At 34.5% G+C, this 13,235-nt stretch overlaps 1 protein-coding gene across 3 annotated transcripts in view; it reads right to left on the bottom strand.

Annotated features, from left to right (window-relative positions):
• The window catches only part of CDH10 (cadherin 10), a 94,995-nt gene extending 82,750 nt beyond the window's left edge, over positions 1-12,245 (bottom strand). Inside the window, exon 1 of one of the 3 annotated variants that reach the window (XM_063162393.1) lies at positions 12,124-12,245. The gene's annotated coding sequence lies outside the window, so the exon portion shown is untranslated. Of the gene's footprint in view, positions 1-10,636; positions 10,672-11,705; positions 11,956-12,123 lie in introns of those variants that run through there. The other 2 variants (XM_063162385.1, XM_063162402.1) reach the window with 2 other exon arrangements.
• Positions 12,246-13,235: the final 990 nt, after the last annotated feature.

The raw sequence follows: 13,235 nt of genomic DNA, 5'->3' as shown, positions 1-13,235 counted from the left end.
AACAGGTGCCATTTGAAGAAAGGGAATACAAGGAATTTTACAGAAAAAAAATGAGGAGATCCTAGCATTTTTTCAAAAAGGTATTCTGAAATTTTGCTATACATATTTCCAAGCTTTTCTGAAGATAATCACAAAATCATTAACTTTTCACCTCCAGAAGCTCTACAAATAGGAAAAATAGCTTAAATTGACCATGTTTGCTCTTCCCTCCCTAACTTCAAAGAAGACATTGATAGATTGAATTATTTCATCTTTCTAATACATTTTCCTATCTATATATTCTTTTTATCCCTTAAATTGATTTTACCTCCCTCTTATCCACATAACACTCTCTGCAAATTTTCTTAATCTCATCTCTTTGGAGACTTTCTCTTTGGTTACTTATGGCATGCTGCATCATCTTTCTGTACCTGTGCTTGCTCTTTTGCCCATCTCATTCCATGTTTCAGGTGAAGCATGCTGCCTACCTTTGCTGAAGCTTTTAGAAGAAAGTACATTTTAAAAATGCCTTAAACTAAAAGTAAAAAAAACCTGTCCAAAACATATAACAGAATTCTACTTTCCTCCTCTTTAATAATCTGTAAAATATTCTGTACTGTTTGTATTAAAAGTAACAGAAAGACATTTACACTGACATCCATAAACAAATGTGTATTAATCCAGAAGAAGAAGTTAGGAAGATAATATATTGGTAAATATCTTTCTATAAACCTTTTTAAGATTTAGTTTGTACCTTTTTAAGATTTAGTTTGTGAAGCCTTAAGCTTCACACTTTTCTGTCTGAGTTTCTATCAAAACTATGACACATATTTAGATTTGTTGTTCTTGCAAGGGAATATACATCTAATCAATTCACTGGAATGAGCAATTGCAATTCTCTCTTAAGTCACCACTTTAATTTTGTGGTCTATTACAGGAGGCAGATATAGAAACAGAGAGAAGTATTCAACACTTAAATGTTAAGCATTGGGATGAGGAGGAAATAATCACATTATCACATACCTGTATAAAACTGTTGAAATTCTGTATCTTATTCTCTTCTCTTTCTAGCTGATAGGCAAGGGAGTTTTATATCTAGCTAACCCTAATCAAAGAAATCACACAATCTCTAACCAACAACCACCTGTTGACTGACTTATCAAAGTACACTGAATTTATCACAGTGGTACCTCAGCTAGGGAGTGATTATTAAAAATCACATTCTAGTGACTAACATTTTAATATTTACCATATAATTGCTAGAAAATATATCTTGAATTTTTATCCTTCGAATATTATTTTCTGTAAAAATACAGGAAGTATACAGTACATAGACAGTAATGGTAATATTTACAGAAAGTAATGGAATCATCTGACATGAAAAGAACAGGTGGGATCTTAAACAGTGTTCTCATTTGGTACTAATTTTGATTCATAGTATTTTCTTCTTCAGCTTGCAGGATACTATAATAACTCACAAAGTAATAATCTGACATCTATTTTCAATAACTACAGCATATTTGCACGTTACTTGAACAAGATATAGTTTCTTTTTTTTTTTTTTTTAAGAATAAAAAACATCATTACTTTTGAAAGAATGAGAACCCTCCACCATAAGTAAAAGCAGGACAGACATCTCGATTCTCTTTCCAGCTCTTTAAAGAGAATAGTATATTTGCATCTAGCAACTTTCAGACTGGAAGTTAGAGCTAAGTAAGCAAATATGGACCAATGTATAGAAAATTTCTCCAGAAACTGAGCAAGAATGTGATCTTTACTGATTGCAGATACCTACAAGCATTATCTTTAAAGCCTCTCTGTATTAAGCTAGTATTTATTTAGCACAGAACGAAAACTACTGATTTTTCTGAATCCCAATGAAAATACCAGAAAAATATACAGCAGTCCTGTGCTGTTCTTCCCCCTTTTTTTGGATGCAGGTTGGTATGAATTTTCCCAAGCCAAAACCAGAAAATAAAATGAAACACAAGAATGCTATCACAGACCCTGGCTTTCTGTTAAACATTACAGGATGCTGAAGTGAATATTGCCTTGAGCTAGCTAAATATTAAAGTATTCTACAGAGATGTAATGCACTGCTAGAATAAAAATATATTGACAATTGCCTTGAACCAGTTAAGTATGCTACAGAGATCTAATGCAGCAGACTAAAAATCTATTTCTATGTGCTAATGACAGTCAATTTTTGTGAGATTTCTCAAATCGATACTTATAGGCTCTTAAAAAGGAAGAAAACCGAAAACCCAAGATAACTTTGTCCTATGCATGAATTAGTTTGTTATTTTACAGTCCCTATTAAAATTTATACATAAATATATATCACCAAAGCAATGTACATTTTTGCTAAGCTTAGAAAATACGTGCTGAAAAGACTACCTCTTTGTTTCATATAATTATGTTCTTGCCACGAGATGGCACCAAAAGATTAAAAATATCTGCATTCCTAAGGCTCCCATCTGAAAAAAGGAACACTTTTCAGGGAATTGCACAAGAAATGTCTTCAATATTTGACTTTCAATTTGGTTAGCAAGTTATGAGTATCATTCTGCTTACTTTGAAAAACTACCAAAATGTAGAGACTTACCACAGAGTTAAAGGAGAAAAAAATTTTTATACTAAAGCTTAAGTTTCCTACAAATTGCAAAGAACTAGCTGTGGACATTTAGAATTATATATTTCCCCTATAGGACAGGGAAGTAAAACCATATCTAATATATTAATAAAAACTGAACAGACACAAAAAAATTCACTCCAAAACCATCAGCAATGTATCATTTCCATTAAAGAATATTTATGAAACTTCATTTATGCATTATGAATTGTTCCTTTACTCTGCTCAATTAAAACCCCCAAACGCAATTAAAAAAAAAGTTTATCTCAAATTTTTTGAGCTCTTTAAAAAGTTGTGTGATATGTAATATGAAAAGTGAAGAAACTGTTTCTAACTTGTAGGACACCATATTGTCAAATGAATGCTTTTCTATTCCCACAGCAAAACCTCATCCTGTATGAAGGACATTACTATGTGACATGAACAGCTTGGAGAGGGCTATCTGCATAAAAGCAAACCAAAACCAGACCCCATAGTCCCATGTAGGACAAAAAATTCAAGCCATAATCACTTCACTGGCAATTATTTCATGTAACACATGTGTCTATTAAAATTCCAGCAAAACTACTATTAAAAAGCAGTTCATAACCTCCAATGAGAAAGAAAGCAAACATCTCTGAAAAAAGAACTACAAATTCCACAGCTAATTTCAAGTCACTATAGCTTTTTTCCTTTAAAGAAAAATTTTAATATTGTAAAAGAAATAGGTTTGTGTCAGTATTGTCCTGATCCTCATCACCAGTATTTCTGATTTTACAGAAACATATTAGGCTACCTTCAAACATTTTTTTCTGCACATCACTTCATTTTAGCTCATATATTTTAAAGAACTAATGGATTATCCTTGAGAAGTCAGCACTTGATTAAACATTAGAATCATTGGGATGATTTCTGTTTACTTAGATAGAATTAGAAAGAATACTTTAAAGTATACTTTTTTTGCTGTCATCATGCCATTATGACATCATCTTTTTTTTCATTTTATCTTCCTCACAACTAATATCCCACTGTAATGATAACTAAATAGCTTCTAAACTTGTCCAGGAGTTAGTCTTTTAGTACCAGGGCATCAAGATTTTTATTGTGGTGTTCTTTTATTTATTTTTTTTTTCTGAGAAAAGAAGGATTTTAATATACTAGAAGTAGAAATGTACTCCAACCAGCATACTCAGAGTAACAAGGAACCAGTCACATCGCTAAAGTGACCCAATAGTCATGGATACCTCTAAGGCAAAACCACCTGGGTGCTTTTCCAGAGATTCAGCAGGATCCATGTAGCTGGCAGCTGTGGGACTGATCCACCTAGGCTGCTTTTACCCCGTTAGCCTTGATTTTCACAGCCTGCCCAAGTGGCAAAACAACCTCAGACCCCACATGCACAAGCACTTTCTGGTTGGATCTTGACAGCTGCAGCCATGGAGCAGGGAAATGGCAGGTATTTTCTCTCCTGAATGTACATAACCTGAAATTTAACAAGAACTCATTGCTCTGTGAACACAGGGGGTCTGGTCCTGTAATTTAGAAGGCTGAACTACTTTGAGCTTTACCACTGGTTTGTAACTCCTGCTAAGTGGTTGTTGCTAGAAGTAAAAACTTAAAAGCTCATTTGTAAGTTCTGTTCTAAAGCACAATATAGCAAATACCACTTAAACCCCTGAAAGCAGTGAAATGTATTTATACTGGTATTAAAAAAAAAAAAAAAAAGCAAATTCTGATTTCCTAGCTCAAATAATTGGTTTCTCCTTCATTGTCACAATATTTCAGGCTTCCAGTTTAGAATATCTCAAGCCTAGTGACCCTTTTTTAGTCACATTACGGATTCTTAAATTCTCTAGAAGATTTATGTTCATCAAAACTTTAATGGGATTGATAATATGACGCAGTATGTCTTAGTTCTTTTCTTTCCTTTCCTACTTCTCATTATTTTGGCTTCAAATAAAAAACTGGAGAAAACCAACCACAGTTAGGATATATTCACTAACAGCATGTGTTTCAGAGTGATTCAGATGCTTTGTTAATCAAGGATGGAAGGAATAAAGGTATGATTTTGTCCTAATTTTCCATCCTGTAGAAGTATTCCACATATGTGCTTAAATTTTATAGAAGAGATCAGTTTATTCTGGTGATCAGAATGATTAAAGACTCTCTAAATAGTAAAAACTAATAAACAAACAAAAAAACCCAATACATTTCTTCCTTAAGAAATTAATTAGACTAATCAGGATACTATTTGGTTTGAAACCACTTAAGAAGGAAAATTTGAAGGAATAGTATCAGCAATTTTATAAAACAGTGCTATTAGAGAGGAAAATCCATCTATCTCTATCTGTTCACATTCCATTCTGTTGTGACTACTAGAAAACAAAGTAGCTCCAGTAACACGTAGCACAATTGCTTTTAACTTCTTAAACAGAAACTTAATAAAATGTCCCTAAGTCATGAAGAAAACCAAATGTACCTAACATGCCTGGGACTCTGTTCACCCATTTTAATCAAGATTCCAGCTTTAGTGCTATCTTCACCATGAGGACCACACTCTCACTCAAGGGAAAGCGCACATCTCAGCATGCTAATGTCAGAAAATAATCTTTGTCCAACAGAGGGGGAAAAATCACACTTCCTAAAATGGTTCTCACGATAGTGAGATCCCACTCTTTAATTGACACCAGAAATTTCTGCCAAAAGACTGTGGAAACTATCCCTAAGAGAAGATTTAGAAGACTATTTTTTTAAATACTATAATATTTAAAACTTGGCCAAGAGAAGTGGAAAGCAGAAGTATATTTAGGGAACTTAGATGTAATATGTTTAAGTAGATATTAAAATATATTTCATGCCATAATGAAATGTCTAATTTCTGTAGTCTCAGAAGCAAGGAAATTTTTTGATTTGGCTGCAAAGTAATTAGGTGTACCCCATTAACACATTCATAAATTGATGTCTACGCTATTACTTACTGCTTAATACAAGACTAGTCTAATTAACAGTGCTTTTATTTTTTACCAGAAAGTCAGGAGAGCAGGGTAACAGCTCTGCATAGCTTATGCCACAGAATCAAACTTATAATGCATGGAAAAATAATATAGCATGAAGCGGTATCGACATGTAAAAACCGTGTCCCATATTAAATAAAAAACCCCAAAAATTAGAAGGTATCTGTACTCCTAATGAAAATATGATCTATAGCATGAGATAATCTTTTTGTAAAAGATTATTTGCATAATTTGTTGCTAAAATTCATTTTTACAGGTGGAAAGGAAGTAAGAACTAAAATATTGTCATTCTCTTGCTTCAATTCATCATATTTGGTGATTTTTTGTATTAAACCTATTCAGTTGGTTCTTTTTTCTTTCTGTGCTTTCTGTTTTTCTTGGGTTTCATTTTGCAATTATTTCTAAAAAACTGAACATCCAGATCATCTTCTGAATAATCTCAACATTTAAAAAACCAAACAAGCAAATATACACCCAACATAAGTTTAAGAATTAAATCTTATCAATCTAATTAGCCCATGTAAACTTTTAGTAGATATATTACCTATAATTTTAATGATTTATAGAATCAATGACATTTTATCATAGAGTCATAAGAAGGGTGGGCTTAGAAGGGACCTGAAAGATCTTCAACATCATGTAGTTCCAAGGCCCTCTCCTACCATGAGTTATGATGCCACCCACTAGTGTGGATAGGAAATCTACAGCTTCCCTGGACATCCTGTTCCAGTGCCCCATTACTCTACAAGTAAAGAATTTATTCCTAATATCTAATCTAAATGTCCACTTTTAACTAATTTTCTGGTGACACCGAGATAAAATGGGTGTTCATTTATATGGTTCCCAGTTCCATACACCATGGAAAAGGCATCAGGGAAATGACAACTCACTACTTCAAAGAGAAAGGAATTGATACATGTATGGGATAATTTTTCTTGGAATACTTAGAACCAGAATAAACTTAATCACCCTCCCTCTATGGTCAATATTAACTCCAAATAATTACACATACTTTGGGTTCTTGCATATTTTCTCTCTCTCATTTAAAATCATAGATTTACTCCATGTATTTTGTCTTTTGTGTAAGATATTAACTGTTTGAAACTCTCTTAATTAAGGCTGTGATACTTAGAGGAACTAATGACAGAATGCACAGCTTCTAAGTTTTCTATACACAGGTATAGCTCTGTTTTATTTGTGCTTACTATTAGGAGAGTGTGACAATTAGTAAGATAATTTTTGCATGTATTAAACAGATGGAAAGTGTGGTAGATGCATGCACTAAAAAGTTCAGTTCTATATATTTATTTTATGTTAGTTTGGGGGAAAAAAATTAACAGTCCTCTAGGACACTGCATTTTGAGTCTTGCCAATAATGCTGCAGATTACATTGGTATATATTCCTCATGTTCATAAAATCTGGGTATTGTAGCACTGCAGAGTTCATGAGGATTGCAGCCATCTTTAAGGATCATGTTCTGGTCTGGATAAGTGGTGGCATATCATGTTCTTTATCTTCTAATGCAAAATATTGCACTAGGGTGATACAATAAATGCAATCTGTAACGTGGTAGGTGATGGAATATTAACAGTAAAATATGCATGTACATACATTCATATATATCATACCATATACAGTTCTTCATGAGAAAATGTTTGAAGAGGTTTTTTTTGCTTTCTAAGAAAACAGAAGAATACAAATGTAGCTTTGAAGCAACAGAATTCTGGAAACATCTATTTCAAGTAATTTTTTGAATCATTATCTTTACATAAACACACACACATGAACTCTTCATTACATGATTCCCTACTGTTTTAAATATAGTTCAGCATTCACTTTAGTTAAAATTAAGAGATGCCATAAGAAGTTACAAATAAAAACATCATGTGAAGAATGACATACATTTGGGAATAATATTAAAAAGGACACCTCCCATGTTGCTTTTCATTACATCCAATTCACTTCCTAAATCTTTGTATTTCCCCAATGAAGCCTGTTGGTACAAGGTACACAGTTCCAAATAGCAGACTTGAGTTTGCATCCCAGAGTAGATGCCCTGTGACAAGCTAGGAAGTACCTCTGAGATGCTACTAGAGCTTTATGCCTCCTGCTGGACACACTCCTTTAACAAAAAAAATTATAAACATGATCTATTTTATGAAAGTTAATAAAGACAAGAAACAGCAGTGGGACTTGCAGAAAAAGTCAAGTAATAAAAGGCTGAATTAAATTAAGAAAGAAATTTCACAGTATTCTGCTTCCTAGAATGCAAGCCCTGTTTATGATAAAGGTTGTCCCTGTTTTACCTCTACTGTAATCACACATACACATCTGAGGTAATTGTCTCTGACATTAAATAGTCAGGAAGACTGCATGTAAAAAGAAAGGTGTATAAGATTTCAATGGGCAATTTTTTTGCCAGATCACCCACATATGAAAAAAATAGACTGATAGGTCAGTAGAGAGAATATATAAGCTCAATAGCCTTTGGTTGGGTGGTACTCTGGCTTCCCTCCAGATGACAAGAGGTGTTCAGGTTCAGCTGATACCTTTTTGGTTTTTTTGTTTTGTTTTGTTTTGTTTTGTTTTTCTGTGTGCAGTAATGCAGTCCGCTCACTACAATATACACAGCTCCCAGAGATGACAATTTTTTTTTCTATTGCTCTCTTGTAGAGTCATAAACCCACAGAAACAGGCATGTTAGGGAAGTCACCATGCCAATGATTCAAAGCTGAAGACATGTAAATCCAGGGAGCAAAACGTGAGCAGCTTTTGCTATAGGAGTTCCTCTTGGCCTAAAGAGAGATTTGGAGAACATTTAGAGCTCAGAATACCATTGCTGCTACTTTTATTTCTTTTTGCTTTTAAGGTTTTCCAGAAGTTAGACAATAGAGGAATTATGGGTTTTTTCTCAAAAGGCAGGTGTTCACATTAGCAGATTTGAAAGGCCAGCATGTGCAGCATGTGTGCTTTTTAATCACCTAATGTTTCAATGAACTGCACCTTTAGTTTCTATGAGCTTTCATGGATAGTTACATACTATTATTACATACTATTATTACATACTACTGCTCATATAGAGCAAATGAAAGTGTGCTGTGATGTGGCATCCTCATGCGCAGTGACGTCACCCTTCATAATGCTTTACTCAGGCATATTTAAACTGCTCATGAGAAGATGGTTTTTACTTCTCTAATTTCAGTTTTTCCTCCTTTGCAAAAACCAATGTATCAAACGGTATGTTAGTAAAAAGCCCATAGCAAATTCAGTGGTAATATTCATGTGGTTCACTGAAGTCACTCACAAAATGTTTCTTAGACCCTTATATTCTGCCCAAATAATCAGTGGTTTTCTTCTGTTTCTGTCAGTCACAAAATTAATAGTAATGTCAAAGAATTAGCAGTAGAGCAGGTTTTTTCAAATCTATGAAGGACATTTTATGAAGTCCAGTTAAAACTCCTTGGTGTTCACAAACATGATTTCAGGTGATAATAATGAATAAATTTAAAATAATATTAACATAACCCCATATTCACCCCATTACTACTATTCAACAATAGTTCAACCTTACTTTGACCCCCTGTACCAGTGCTGCAACCTAGTGGTACAAAATTATACTCCTTTTCAATCAGACTGTAAGTATGGTTAGCAGACCAAAAAAAAAAAGAAAAAAATCACTTGCACAGAATTATCCAGATGAGACAGGCTCTATTGCATTCATTTCTTTCCTTGGGAAATCACGTTCAGATCAGGAAATTACTCTCTCAGAATCAGAGGCAGATATTATCTTCAAATTAACCTTTTCTGACTTTTACATTTAATTATTCAGCAAGGAAAAAACTTACATCACTTAGCTGAAATTTGTATACTGCTTTGTATGTCTAGATGTGTATTTTTTTTAATCTCTCTCTACATTTAATTAATTCCATGCTCATTTTCCCTCATCTATAACATTATTTTTCTGCATTTTTAACTACTGCTAAGCACAAAAAAGAACAGTAGACACAGTGTCTACTGTGAGCACATTTCAGTATTTCATCATTCTTCACAGACCCTTTGTCTATTGATAACATTCAAGTGTGAAGTTTTAGTGTATCTATACTCATTTATTCTAATGCAAAGCCAAATAGATAATCTAGTAATATATAAGATTCCATATACCGTCTTTTTAAGTTGTATTTTGCTATTTTCTTTCCCACAAACTGCTTAAAGTATTATATATATAAATGGTTGGCAAGGCAAGTAGCCAAGACATATTTTCCAATGCTACTCAAAGTAACAAGAAAATCAAATAATCAGGATCACTTTTCAGTTTAAATATATGCACTATAATCATCACTCTTCAGACATTTCAGTGTTCCTCTTTAAGTGCACATCATTGTCTTGACACCACACTTAAAAAACCACAGACATAAATCTAAATTGAAATTAACAGAAACTGCTGCAAAAATTATTACCTATTTATTCAAACTTTTATATAACAAAGTATATAAAAATATGAGCCCTCAGGCCCAAACTAGATTAAGAGTTGATAATCCAAGTAGTATTCTTCTCTTGCCATAAACCCATATTGACTCTAAATAGCTGATTTTCAATTCTTGAGGAAGATAACCTGTTTCCTTCTTGCTTTCCTTAGTTCCCTAAGTTCCTTCTTTCTTTTCCTCTTCTAAAAGAGCATAGACTGCTATTTCATTCAGAAGGTAAGCAATTAATATAAAAGTTTGTGTAGCTGTAACAATCTCAATAAATCTTAGTACCAGACTCGTAATATTCCTAGTAAGTGCCATATGTGAAAAGGAATTAGAGATTCAGAAGTGTGTTCCAGTCTCCCACTCTCTGCCTTTCCCCTCCAGTAACATCACCATGTAAATTTAAAGCCTACTACCTTTAAAAGAAGGGGGAAAAAAAAGAAAAGAAAAAACGCCCCACACTATTTTTTACAGACCTGCTTCCTCACACTGTGCACATACTCACTCACTCACATATGCATCCACACATACATGCACAACAAGTTGTATAATTAAAAAATACCTTCAAAGCAGCAGGAGTGCTGTTGGGGAAATACAGAGGCTTTTACTGAAATGAAAGACGAAGATTATAGGCAACAGCTCCATTTGTGTGGAAGCAACAGAGATGATAGGTCCGTTTCAAAATGCTGGCTGCTATTTGTCACTGATTGCACGTGTAGATGCATTCTCCTAAGCTGAAGGGCTGTTAGATTTCTACAGCTGCAACTAGTATCATGTACAGTATGAGCCTATTGAAAATTTCTTATGCAGCTGACAATGCCATCAATAGTAGTTGGGAGCATGGATTTAGGTTTGTATTGTGCTGAATTAATTTAACACCACATCAAATATGGATTTTATTGCAGCATTGACAATAAATGCTCACACAGGTGCAGAGTGAATTTTTCCTCCCTCCACCTTTTCCCTTCTAACCCCTGTTTTTTCCTTCTCCCTCCACTTCCCCTTTACTGAAATGTCAAACGAGACAATTTTATCCCCATCTGTGTACATATAGCTCTGTACAGATATTTGAAATATTGCTTGTATCCACTTGGCTATCCTTCTCCACAGGGATTTCCTTCATAAGAAGCATTTTTCTGTGAGTGTAGGTAATTATTCTGAAATTCAATCCAGGGCTGAATGATTAACAGTGAAAGCTGCAACAGACTTGCACAGGTATACAGAAAGTGAGGGCACATATGTGTGTGTTTCATGCTATGCTCATAACTGTTACACTAGGAAACATTGTGCTTTTTTCAATTAAATTAGACTTGCTCCCCCCATTCTGAATTTTCAAGAACTGACTATAGATGGAAACTGCTGCTCAAATGACAGCCTGCATACTAGGAGAAGAAAAACTATAAAATGCTTAGTGTTTCAATCCTGAATGCATATGATGATATCAGTTTACTTTGAGGAGAGAATGCACAGCAGTTATTTCCTATCCCTTGTCTCATACTCCTGACGCATATTCATAAAATGCAGAAAGTTGCATACAGTAGAAGAAATATAGGAATTGCATTAAACAACATACTGCTCCAATACAATAACAGTAATAATATCAACAGAAAGAAAATGAGAAAGGTTCCTACCTTTTATTCTGCTGAGAAAGTGGTGTCCACCCCAACCAAACTGAAAAACGAGCTATTAGAGTCCTTTTCTTGGTCAGTTTTCGCCTGTTATTTTTTTAAGACTGATTCTACTTGGATCTAACTCAGGCTTTTCCTCCCAGCATCACTTAACTCTGGACAGTCCGGAGCCAAAGCTAAGGAGGGGGGAGCTCTCCCTCCGACTGGCTTTCATTCAGAGCTTCTGATTTACGACCAAAAAAAAAAAAAAAAAAAAAAAAAAAAAGAAGAAAAAACCACCACCAACAGCGAAGACGCACCACCGCAGACACACAGACGCGCAGCGTGCACGGACACACGGACACACAGACACCTCTCTGTCGGTGTCCCCCCTCGCTCGGAGGGGAGCGGAGAGAGGCTGTGCTGGAGCCGCAGCACTTACCCTGGGAAGGTTGGAGCCCGGGGAAGTGCAGGCTTCCCGAGCACACAGCGATTTGCAAGTGAATGCGGTGGGAGGGTACAGCGAGCGGAAAGCTTTTTTCGTGGAAGCCTGTCGCCCTCCCTTCGCTGCCAGAATGGTTCTCTGGGTTTGAAGCCTAAGCCTCATCTGCTTAGCTCGTCGTGTTAATGAATACTGAAAGCACCTCCACTTTTTGTGGCGTGTTTTTCTTCATTAAATGCAACCGCCTCATTATATCACCAGTGGTCTTACAGCAGTGTTTATAAAAGATATATCTATTTTAAAAACCAGCATGCCGCCAAGTTAAAGGAAAACATTTGAGGGCTGAGGTGAAACCAGAGACTAATTATTTTCTTCATTGAACTGCTTTTTTCTATTAGATTAGTAATTTTTCCTCACACCTCACTATTTTGCCTTATGATTAATATGAAACAAGAGAGGTTCATATAAAATTAGGTTTTTTTCACATTTCTAGAGATTCTAAAAAAAAAAAAAAAATCAGCATCACTACTGATTCCCCATTAATATTTTTTCCCCATTTGGTACTTGTGATGCCTGATTTTATTTTAGTCATTGTATTTGGACTTCACATTTTGCAGTGTGTTTCTTTGCATCGAGTAATCTGTGTTGGTTTCATGTTTCTAATACAGCAAATTGGACTTAGCACAATCCTCCTCGGATCGTATCAAATTCAATCCTTTCATTGTGATACTGTAGAGAGTTCTGTGTACATTATTTAGAAGAGATTTAACAAATAGTCACATAAGATTAAACCAATGGATGTCAGTATTGCTCTATTTAAGAAGTGTCATAAGAGGCTTTCTCTGGTTGCAAAAAAAAGTCTTCAAAAAAAATAAGGAAAGCCAAATTCTCTTAAAACAGGAGTTGAAAAATGTATTTGGGAGTGAGGAAGAAAGAAACAATGAAAACTATTTCACTATTAGGAAATCTAATACAGAAATGTGTAGCTCACTGGATGTTGTTAGGCTACTCAGTTTTAACCATTCTGCTTGTATTTAGCTGCTTTCAGGATAAAAGACAATTAAAAAAAAAGGCAAGATCATTACCACGACTTACCATCATTTTCTGATATA

This window comes from Melospiza melodia, chromosome 1, assembly GCF_035770615.1.
Source record: "Melospiza melodia melodia isolate bMelMel2 chromosome 1, bMelMel2.pri, whole genome shotgun sequence".
NCBI classification, from domain to species: domain Eukaryota; kingdom Metazoa; phylum Chordata; class Aves; order Passeriformes; family Passerellidae; genus Melospiza; species Melospiza melodia.
The sequence above is the reverse complement of the archived record's forward strand: the minus strand, read 5'-3'. Positions and strand labels throughout refer to the sequence as shown.